The sequence below is a fragment of the Canis lupus genome, chromosome 27 (genome assembly GCF_011100685.1).
Source record: "Canis lupus familiaris isolate Mischka breed German Shepherd chromosome 27, alternate assembly UU_Cfam_GSD_1.0, whole genome shotgun sequence".
Lineage (NCBI taxonomy): Eukaryota > Metazoa > Chordata > Mammalia > Carnivora > Canidae > Canis > Canis lupus.
In genome coordinates, this window is record NC_049248.1 from 46,427,739 (window position 1) to 46,438,696 (window position 10,958).

Genomic DNA, 10,958 nt, shown 5'->3' on the forward strand with positions numbered 1-10,958 from the left:
GAGAAGCAGGCTCCCTGCGGGGACCCGATGTGGGACTCGATCCAGGACCCAGGGTCATGACCTGGGCTGAAGGCAGATGCTCAACTACTGGCCACCCAAGTGCTCCTAGAATCATTTACACTTTTCTAATATTTTGTAAATTCACAAGAAGAAACTTAGTAATGGGGTAATAGAGGTTAGCAATTTCTGAAGGGCAACAGACCAAGTTGTGATCAGTGGGTGTTTCTCCAATCTTAGGGAAAATATTAAGAATTGACCGTGATGATATAGACTGAGGCTGAGGTCTCCATCATTCTACACCATAAGAGATGTGAGGCTTGTCTTTATGGTTTCACATTTTTCTACTGAATGATGATATAGTAATCTTGATCATGATTAGAATTATTACCATTTCTCATAAAATAATTACTTTAATTTTAAATTATATTTTTCAATAAGTACACTTTTTTATATTTTTAAAAAAGATTTTATTTATTTATTCATGAGAGACACAAAGAGAGGCAGAGACACTTGCAGAGGGAGAAGCAGGCTCCCTATGGGTGGCTCCCCCAGGTCCCCAAGTACCTTGCGATTATGACCTGAGCTGAAAGCAGATGCTCAAACACCCAGGTGCCCCACAATAACTACTTTTTAGGTGCTTATTATGTGTTGGGCTCAAACTTAGGTTCTGAGAAAACAGAGATGATAAATCAACTTTTTGCATGATTTTCACTTGCAGAAAAATGTGAGATTTATTTTTGAAATTGCAGATTCTGTATTTCATGTCCTACTGAAGCAATATCCCACTCTCCCACCTGTATCATCTTATTTCTCATTGCATTGATCTGAAATCATGTGCACAATATCTGTTTCATATAATTATTTGAGACTTATATTTAGTTGCTATTTAATCAAGGAATTACATAAGATATATAAATAGATTAAGTTAAATGAAATTTGGGATTATTTAATGACCTTAAAATGATAGATCCTATCTGAACAAAGATTTTAAGATATTTTTACTGTTTCTTTGGGTGACATGAAGTTACTCAAGGTACATGACTACATAATGCAGAGTGCACTGAGGGATATTTTTAAGGCAGAGCAGCTATTTTGAACTAACAGTGTATTAGTCTATTAATGATAAAAGTCAATAATTTGAATAATGTGCCATAAACATACTCATATTTCATTACAAACATAGTTGCAATTCTATTTTAATGATGTTTGGATGTAGGCCAAAATAACATATTATTATACGTTAAACTAATACATTATGTGAACCTGTTATTTAACAAATATGCATGAAAAATTGTTTTAATGTATACGACATCATTCTAACTTGATTATGTAGGAGAGGAAAGAAAATTTCCCCTCTATTCTTCAGGGTTCTTTTTTTTTTTTTTTTTAATGATAGGCACGCAGTGAGAGAGAGAGAGAGAGAGGCAGAGACACAGGCAGAGGGAGAAGCAGGCTCCATGCACCGGGAGCCCTACGTGGGATTCGATCCTGGGTCTCCAGGATCGCGCCCTGGGCCAGAGGCAGGCGCCAAACCGCTGTGCCACCCAGGGATCCCTATTCTTCAGGGTTCTTGACTGAAATCATCGTCTATAATAAAGGATAGATTAACAAGAGAAAAAGAAAACAAGTTTTTTGGGATTTTGTTGTTGGTTTTTAGAAAGTGCATGTGCATGTATGCGGGGATCAGAAGGGAGGGTCAGAGAGACAGGGAGAGAGAGAGAGCCAACAATCAGGCTCCATGCCCAACATGCAGTTACAGCCCCACATATAACTGGATCTTGAGACCCTGAGATCATGACTTGAGGTGAAATCAAGGGTGGGATGCTTAACAAATTGAACCACAGTAGGCTTCCCAAACTCTGTAGCATAGAAATATCAGAAAGAAGAAAACATTAGGTACATCATGAATGCATAAAATATATGTAGACACCTCTATTCTATCATTTGCTATTGTTAAAGATACACAAATATACTGTAAAAAGTTAAATTTTTTTCTTTGCTCATTTGTTTTGTCCACAGGAGTGAAATCATTTGGCATTTGTCTTTCTCTGACTGAGTTAGAATGGAGATGGGTAGAAAATGGATTAAATAAGTGATTAAATAGGAGATTAAGGAGTGTATTTGTTGTGATGAGCACTGGGTGAGGTATGGAAGTGTTGAACACTATATTGTACACCTGGAACTAATATTACACTGCATATTAACCCGGAATTTATATGATAACATTTTTAAAATGTTAAAATTTATCAAAACTTACACAAACACTTGCAGACTATAGTGGCACCACTTAAAATGGAGGGGAATGTAAGCAGATGCAATGATTCAGTATTAAATCCCAACTGTGTAACATTAACTGTGGATCATACTCTATATCACTGTATGTCATACTGTGCACTGATAACGTTTCTTGCCACCTCTTGTTGCTATTGTGTTGAGCTCGAGTTTTATCAGCTTAAAAGGCCATGTGACCCTATTATCTCAGTGGGAGCCATTCAACTATCCTGGAAATTGCTTATCACCCAAAAAAGTGAAATCTCGCAGTTCTTGAGTAGTTCTCATCGTTTTTGGTGCAGTACCATAAACCCCGAATAAATATGTGCATGGAATGCACATTAAGCGCTGCTGGTGATGTTGGGAATGCTCCTAAGAAGCTGAGAGAAGTCACGACATTATAAGAAAAACTTGGATTGTTTGATGTCTACTATAGATTGAGTCTGCATTAAAAGAATGTTTCCGAATATCTGTATAAATATTTTTTCTTTGAAGTGAAGTTATGTAACATAATCAGAGACAGGTTTTTAAAGATTATTTATTTAATTATTTATTTAATAGAGACGGCACACATGAGTGGGGTGAGGAGCAGAGGGGGAAGGAGAGGAAGAGGGAAAGACCCTAAGCAGACCCCATGCCAAGTGCAGAGCCCAATGCGGGGCTCAATATTATGACCCCAAGGCCGTGACCTGAGCAGAAAACAAAAGTCGGCTGCTTGACTGATGGAGCCATCCATGTGCCCCCAGAGACAGGTTTCAAATTTAATTATTAACTATTTATTAATTTTATCTTTTAGTTACACTATTTTTTATCTTTCATTTTCTATGACACGACTATAACGGATTCAAAAGTAATAAAAAATTCTACCTGTTTTTCCTGAAAATATCTGAAGTCAGACTCCCATGAAGACATATAATAAGCTTTTCCCAAAGCACAAATTTTGATTAAGTTCTTCAGCTATATAGTAGGACACGACCTCATCTGCTCATTTGGTTTCAGAAACATCGATACTATGCTTTCACCTCTGTATGGGATTTAGTTTGGGGAAGAGAGCCTTCAAACTTGCATAGCTAGTGTAGTAGTAAAAAAATGGGAAAAAGGATGAATGTTTGAGTGATTTTTAAGTAATAAAAAATTTTTAATTGATGAAATTTAAAATAAGTAAGGGAGAAAGTTTAAATATCACCAATTCAGGTCTTCTTTAGAAAACAGAATCTAGGGATGCCTGGGTGGCTCAGTGGTTTGGAGTCTGCCTTCTGCCCAGGACATGATCCTGGAGACGTGGGATCGAGTCCGACGATGGGTTCCCTGCATGGAGCTGCTTCTGCCTCTGCCTGTGTCTCTGCCTCTCTCTGTGTGTCTCTCATGAATAAATAAATAAAATCCTAAAAAAAGAAAACAGAATCTATCTTTCCAGCTCTGAAAAACTTAACTCTTAGAAATAAATAGTGTGTAAACTATTAACACCACTGTAGTTAATACAAATTGTATATACAGATCAAGTTAAACCCTAGGAGTATACTAAATGACCAAATTGACTTAATCTTCTGCAAATCTCTTAGTGCAAGATCCTTAGCTTTTATGGAAAGTTACTACCACATGTCAGTATATTAAATCTTCCCTTGCACATAGCATAAACATATTATTCTGCCCATGATAATAAGCCCTACACATGAAGTTATCTTTAGAATTTAATGCTAAGAAAACTTTGCTTTTCTTGATGTGTTGGTATAACATTTTTTCTCCAAGAATACAAAAAAAATAAAATAATGCAAAGACTACTTTCCTGTTCAACCTTGATTGTCATACCTTCAAGGAGCGTATTTGAAACTAAACCATAGAAAAGATTCTAAGTAACCTATATAAAGTTTATACTTTCATTAGTTTTGTAAAATATTGTCATTTTTATTTTGCTGATTATAAACATGAATAGTTGTTTATTGGTTAAAACGGTTCTTTGAAGCCACAATTCCTGGATTAGAATTTTGGCTCCTCTGCTTTATATTAAATTGCTCCATTTTATCAACTCTACAATGATACAAATGGTACATAAGCGGTAGAGGTCAGTTGGTAAAATTGATTTGAGAAACAAATAATGCAGTCTGTGTAAAAATATTTAGAGAAATGTTTGACACAAATTGAGTTTTCAATACTTTTGATAAATTATTTTTCACTACTTTTGTTGCAAGTTACTCCATATTATTTTAGAATAAGGAGATACAAATTCATTCAATCAATAAACAATGAATGAGCATCCATAATGTACATTAATTGCAGAAAATGCTAGAGGGCCTTATAGAGAAATTCATTCCATCTTAAAACAACAGAAAATCCAGCTGGGAATGTCAAATGATATGCATGAGATAATCAAATTATAATTAGATACTACAGTATATGGGGATAACCATAATTATATTGAAAAAGCATGTGAAGAAATAGTGCCAAAATTGGCTACTATAGCAAACAATTGTATAACTTGGAGAGATATGAACTAAATCTTAGATGTTGGTAGGATTTAGAACTAGACTCAAGGAGAGAAAATTGAGGATAATTCACATCAGTGTGCTAACCCTAGACAGAGCAAGATGAATGCATGCAAAGTGAGGCAGCCCATAAATTTCATGAGGTTATAGTTTGGAGAGTAGTAGAAAACCTAATTTGCTAAGTATAAATTGAGAACTTACAAAATCTCTTAGAAAAGAATGACATGGCAATGCCTGGGTGGCTCAGCAGGTTGGGCATTCAACTCTTGATTTTGGCTAAGGTCATGATCTCAGTATTATGGGATAAGGCCCCATGTCAGGCTCCATGCTCAGCTCTCTATGGAGTCTGCTTGAGGTTCTCTCTTCCTCACCCTGCACCCCCACTCACACTGTCTCTCAAAATATATAAGTACAATCGTTTTTCTTAAGAAAAGAATGACACGATTAAAATAGTGTTTTAGAAAACAGAAATCTGGAAACTTGAAAATATGAACGCTGAGAAGATAATCATATAGGATTTAAAAATTGATACTCATTGAGATGAGAGGCTTTAAATTTGATCACTGTAGCCATGAAAAGAAAGAAAAACAGGATGAATGTGAGGATTATTTCAAGTACTAGATTAAAAATATTATCTTATATAAAGGAAAACAAGGTTATTAGAGAAATTTGATAACTAGAAATGGCGCTCATTAAAAGTTGTCACCATTAGTGATAGGAGGGAATGAGCTATGATGAAGGAGTAGGAGGAGGAGTCTAGGCTTGCCTTATCCCCTGCACAGCTATGAAAATATCAGGTCATTCTGAATACCCTAGCACTCGATCTAATAGCTCATTGAACAAGTTGCACAACTCAAGGAAGAGAAGAGGCCACATTGTGTAAGGTAGGAGGTGCAGAGATATGATTTTGGGGAGAAGTGGATCACAATCGTATGGAGGTAGAGAGCCCTGGTCATGGAGATAAGTGAAGAAGAGAGAGAGAGAGAGAGAGAGAGAGATTGGGAGACAGAGATGGAGAGGGAGATTGGTTGAGATTATGAGATTGCATAAGCATAAACAGAACACTTCCCCAAAGCCATTGACTGGGAAAACAGGAGGAGCTGACTTTGTGAGTTTTGTTACCAGTAGAGCTCAAAGACTGGAGTTTAGAGTTCCATAGTGTGTATAGTATAGAGCCCTGAGGGCACTGCAGTGCTCCTGTAGAGAAGGTGGGCAGATAGCAGGGAGGCAAAGTCATGATCTGAGGATCATCTGGGACATACCAGGAACAACCTTTCCCCCTTTTGGAGTGCACTGAGGGGAGGTGGCATTGCCTACCTGGGGGGACAAAGGAGCTGGCAAGCTCCACTGCCCCTCAGCATAAACTTCAGTAAGCAGGACAACATCAATAATGGCAGCCTAAACTGCTCACACCAAACCCCCTTCCTGGTGCTTTGCAGGTGTTGCTTTTCCCACACAAGTCTGCCTGAGAACCAGTTCAGTGGCCCCCTCACCCAGAAGACCGGCACAAACTCCCATATACACCATGTCTACTGACCATCGAGTACTATAAAGCTTCAGTTCTAGTGGAAATAGCATGAGGTCTCTCTTAACAAGCAGGCTAGAGCATATCTAGTTAAAATTCACCGCACTCTTGCCAAGGTCCAAACACTCCTCATTGCGGGCAAGGACACACTCTGCATAAGACTGATCTGAGGGAGAGAGCAGCCAAAACACAGTAGCAATGTGCATGTAGCATACACCAGAAACATTTCCGAAAGCACCAGGTCCCAGACATCATATGATGACCTCATCTTCAGAAAGCCATTGCTCTCAGGAGTAGGAAACATAGCAGGTTTTCCTAACACAGAAAAGAATACAGAGACCTAGACAAAATGCCAATATGGAGGAATTCATCCCAGAAGAAAGAACAAGAAAAGGTCACAGAGTTTAAAACAGATACAAGAATAGGCCTCATCCAGAATTTAAAGCTACAATCATAAGGATACTACCTGGGCACAAGAAAAGCTTAGAAGATACCTGGGAATCCCTTACCATAGAGTTAAAACCAAATTAGACTGAAATGAAAAATGCAATAACTGACATTCAACACCAACTGGATGTAATGATAACAAGTATGGAGAATCAGAAGAATGAATAAGTGAAATAGAAGATTAAATTATGGAAAATAATGAAGCTGCATGAAAGGGGAAAAGAAAAATCTAGGATCACAAAAGTAGACTTAGGGAAGTCAGTGACTCCATAAAACATAACTTTGGTATCATAGACTGTAAGAGAAGAGAGGTAAAAGGGGGCAGAAGGCTTACTGGAGAAAATTATAGCTAGAAAATTCCCTAATCTGTGGAAAGAACTACATCCAAGTCCAACAAAAGCAGGCCAACACCAAGAATTATCATAGTAAAATTTGCAAAATACAGAGATAAGGAAAGAATCTTGAAAGAACAAGGGAAAAGAAGTCCCTAACAGACAAGGGAAGACAAAGAAGGTTAGCAGCAGATCTCTCCACAGAAACTTGGCAGGCCAGAAGAAGGTAGCATGAAATATTCCATGTGCTGCATGGGGAAAATATGCAGCCAAGAGTACTCTACCCAGTAAGACTGTCATTCAGAATAGAGGGAGACATAAAGATTTCCCCAGACAGACAAAGACTAAAGGAGTTCATGACCACTAAACCAGACCTGAAATATATGAAAAGGAATTCTTTGAGTGATGGCTCAGTCAATTAAGTGTCTACTTTTGGCTCTGATCCTGGTCTCAGGATCCTGGGATCAAGCCTTCCATTGGCTCTCTACTTAGCAGGAAGCCTGCTTCTCCAGCTCCCTCTGCCCTTCCCTCCCTGCTCATGCCCTCTTTCTCACAAATAAATATATAAAATCTTTTTTTAAAAAGAAAGAAGCAAATGATATAGAAACAAAAAGAATCCCTAGTACAACAGATCAATGAAAACAGGAGCTGGTTCTTTGAAACAATAAATAAAATTGATAAACCCCTAGCCAGAGTTATCAAGAATAAAAAGACTCAAATAAATAAAATCACAACAAACAGCTCAGACATGCAAATAATTATAAGAGAATATTATGAAAAATTATATGCAAACAAGTTGGACAATCTGGAAGCAATGGATAAATTCCTAGAAACATACAAACTACCAAAACTGAAAGAGAAAGAAATATGAAACTTGAACAGACCCATAACCAGCAAAGAAATTGAATCAGTGATCAAAACTCTGCCAACAAAAAAAAGTCCAGGGACAGATGGCTTCAAAGGGAAATTCTCCCAAACATCTAAAGAAGTCCTCATACCTATTCTTCTTAAACTGTTCCATAAAATAGAAATGGAAGGAAAATGTCCAAACTCATTCTAGGAGGCAAGCATTACTGTGATTCCAAAATAAGACAAAGACTTCACTAAAAAGGAGAATTAGGGATCCCTGGGTGGCGCAGCGGTTTGGCGCCTGCCTTTGGCCCAGGGCGCGATCCTGGAGACCCGGGATCGAATCCCACGTTGGGCTCCCGATGCATGGAGCCTGCTTCTCCCTCTGCCTATGTCTCTGCCTCTCTCTCTCTCTCTCTCTCTCTCTCTGTGACTATCATAAATAAATTTAAAAAAAAAAAGGAGAATTACTGGCCAATTTCCCTGATGAACATGAATACAGAAATTCTCAACAAAATACTAGCAAATCAAATCCAATAGTACATTGAAAGAATTATACACCACAATCAAGTGCAATGGGTTGCAATAGTGTTTCAATATTTGCAAATTAATCAGTGTACTACATCATATTAATAAAAGAAAGGATAAAAACCATATGATCCTCTCAATAGATGCAGAAAAACATTTGACAAATACAGCATGATATCGATAAAAACTCTCAACCAAGTAGGGATAGAGGGACATCCTCTATCAACATCCTAAAGGCCATATTTGAAAGGCCCACAGCTAATATCATCTTCAATGGAGAAAAACTGAGAGCTTTGCTTCTACAGTTAGGAACAAGACAGGGATGCCCACTCTCATCATTGTTATTTAACATAGCACAGAAAGTGCAACCTCAGCAATCAGACAACAAAAAGAAATAAAAGGCATCTAAATTGGCATGGAAGAAGCAAAACCTTCACTATTTACAGACAATATGATATTCTATGTAGAAAACCCAAAGGATTTTACCAAAAAAATTGCTAGAACTGATACATGAACTCAGCAAAGTCACAGGATACAAATCAATGTACAGAAATCTGTTGAATCTCTATATAACAGTAACAAGCAGTGGAAACAAAAATCTGGGAATTGATCACATTTACAATTGCACCAAAAACCAAGAGACACCTAGGAATAAACTTAACCAAAGAAGTAAAGGATCTGTAATATGAAAACTATAAAACTCTTATGAAAGAAACAAAAGATGACACAAAGAAATGGAAATGCATTCCATCCTCGTGGATTGGAAGAACAAATACTGTTAAAATGTCCATATTACCAGAGCAATCTACACATTTAATGCAATCCCTGTCAAAATACCACCAGTATTTTTCACAGAGCTAGAAAAACAATCCTAAAATTTGTATGGAACAAGAAAAGACCTCGAATAGCCAAAGTAATGTTGAAGAAAATAAAAGTTGAAGGCATCACAATTCCAGATTTCAAGTTTTATTACAAAGCTGTAGTGATGAATATAGCATTTGGTACTGGAACAGCAACAAATACATCAATGGAGCAGAATAGAAAATCCAGACATAGACCCACAACTATGTGGTCAACTAATCTTAGACAAAGTAGGAAAGAATATCTAATGGAAAAAAGACAGTTCTTCAACAAATGGTATTTAAAAAACCAGAAAGCGACATGCAGACATATGAAATCACTTTCTTACATCATACACAAAAATAAATCCAAAATAGATGAAAGACCTAAATGTAAGGCAGGAATCCACCAAAATCCTAGAGGAAAATGCAGGCAGCCATCTCTGACTTCAGTTGCAGCAACTTCTTACTAGTCATGTTTCCAGAGGGAAGGGGAACAAAAGCAAAAATGAACCATTGGGACTTCATCAAAATAAACAATCAATGAAACTAAAAGGCAACCTAGGGAATGAGAAAATATATTTGCAAACGACATCTCTGATAAAGGGTTAGTATCCAAAGTCTGTAGAATTCATCAAACTGAAGACCCAGAAAATAAATATTCCAGTTTAAAATGGGCAGAAGATATGAATAGACATTTTTCCAAAGAAGACATATGATTTCGCTCATGTGGAATTTAAGAAACAAAACAAATGAACATGAGGGACAGAAAAGAGAAAGGCAAATCATAAAACAGACTTAACTATAGAGCACAAACTGAGGATTGCTGTAGGGGAGGTTGGTGGGATGATGGGTTAATGGGTGATGAGCATTAAATTAAGCAGGGCACTTGTGATGAGCACTGGGTGTTGAATGTAACAGAAATCACTAAACTCTACAACTGAAACTAATATTACCCTCTGTGTTAACTAATTAGAATTTAAATAAAAGGTTGAATATATAAAAAATTAAAAATAGAACACAGGCAAAAGAGAACCAATATATGAATCTCTGCAAAAGCAAAGCAAAATAAGTGAACACAAAAAAATAAACACTGGGAAAAAAAGGAAATGCAGATAGCAGATGTGTGTGCATGCGCACAGGAGCCTGCACATAAGTTTTTGTTGGATAAGAAGCAGGCGGCTAGACCTCTGTGTTTAATAATTGGGATAGTAAGCATCTAAGAGTCACATATTTTCATCTTTTGTACAAGTAGGTGTTTGACTCATCACTAATGTTTCCGTCAATATGATTTGTTGATTTTACTCTGCAATCGAAATTGTTTTCATGATTTTTCTCATCCATCATGCCATCATGTCAATGCTATGGCTTACATTGATAAAAAAAAAACTCATTACTTTGGGGGTTAGTAATTAATCTTGTGTTTCCTTTTGACTTTAATAACCATTTGTATGCCATTAAGTTAGGGTTGAAGGAGGAGTTGGCATGAATTTGTTTGACATCCTTTGGATGTGCAAATAGTCAATTATATATACAATGTTCATATTAAAGATGACATTTTTCCATAACGGTGGTAAATGAACACATGACGGGAAGAGTTATAAGGTATTCAGGATGAAGTTAACAAATAATTTCAGAATAGGGGTGAAAATAAAGAGATAAAACAGATATCCAGGTAAAAGAA